The sequence below is a fragment of the Chrysochloris asiatica genome, unplaced genomic scaffold, assembly GCF_000296735.1.
Source record: "Chrysochloris asiatica unplaced genomic scaffold, ChrAsi1.0 scaffold00357, whole genome shotgun sequence".
Classification (NCBI taxonomy): domain Eukaryota; kingdom Metazoa; phylum Chordata; class Mammalia; order Afrosoricida; family Chrysochloridae; genus Chrysochloris; species Chrysochloris asiatica.
Genome location: NW_006408875.1, coordinates 186,813 through 187,891, shown reverse-complemented (window position 1 = coordinate 187,891; position 1,079 = coordinate 186,813). Strand labels below are relative to the sequence as shown.

Here is a 1,079-nt window from a genome sequence, read left to right as displayed (position 1 = left end):
TCTAATGGAAGAGATCATGAGTGAGAAGGAGAATAAAACCATTGTTTTTGTTGAAACCAAAAGAAGATGTGATGAGCTTACCAGGAAAATGAGGAGAGATGGGTGGCCTGCCATGGGTATCCATGGTGACAAGAGCCAACAGGAATGTGACTGGGTTCTAAATGAATTCAAACATGGAAAAGCTCCTATTCTGATTGCTACAGATGTGGCCTCCAGAGGGCTAGTTGTGGAAGATGTGAAATTTGTCATCAATTATGACTACCCTAACTCCTCAAAGGATTATATTCATCGAATTGGAAGACCTACTCACAGTACCAAAACAGGCACAGCATTCACTTTCTTTACACCTAATAACATAAAGCAAGTGAACAACCTTATCTCTGTGCTTCATGAAGCCAATCAAGTAATAAATCCCAAGTTGCTTCAGTTGCTTGAAGACAGAGGTTCAGGTCGTTCCAGGGGTAGAGGAGGCATGAAGGATGACCATCGGGACAGATACTCTGCAGGCAAAAGGGGTGGATTCAATACCTTTAGAGACAGGGAAAATTATGACAGAGGTTACTCTAGTCTGCTTAAGAGATATTTGGGGGCCAAAACTCAAAATGATGTTTAATGTTGCAAATTACACCAGTGGGAGCTTTGGAAGTAATTTTGTGTCTGCCAGTATACAGACCAGTTTTAGGACTGGTAATCCAACAGAGACTTACCAGAATGGTTATGATAGCACTCAGCAATATGGAATTAATGATCCAAATATGCACAATTGTATGAACCAACAGGTGGCATATGCCTATCCTGCTACTGCAGCTGCACCTATGATTGGTTATCCTATGCCAACAGGATACTCTCAATAAGACTTTAGAGGTATACGTAAATGTCTGTTTTCATAATTGCTTTTTATATTGTGTGTATCAGACAAGATGGTTATTTAAGAAATCTGGGAAATGCAGAAATGACTGCAGTGCAACAGTAACTATGGTGCACTTTTTTGCTATTTAAGTTGGATATTTCTCTATATTCCTGAAACAATTTTTAGGTTTATTTTGTACTAGAAAATGCAGACAGTGTTTTCACAAAGT

General features: G+C 39.2%; 1 pseudogene; it reads left to right on the top strand.

The window, feature by feature from the left end:
• LOC102821394 overlaps positions 1–854 on the top strand; it is a 1,843-nt pseudogene extending 989 nt beyond the window's left edge.
• The last annotated feature ends 225 nt before the right edge of the window (positions 855–1,079 follow it).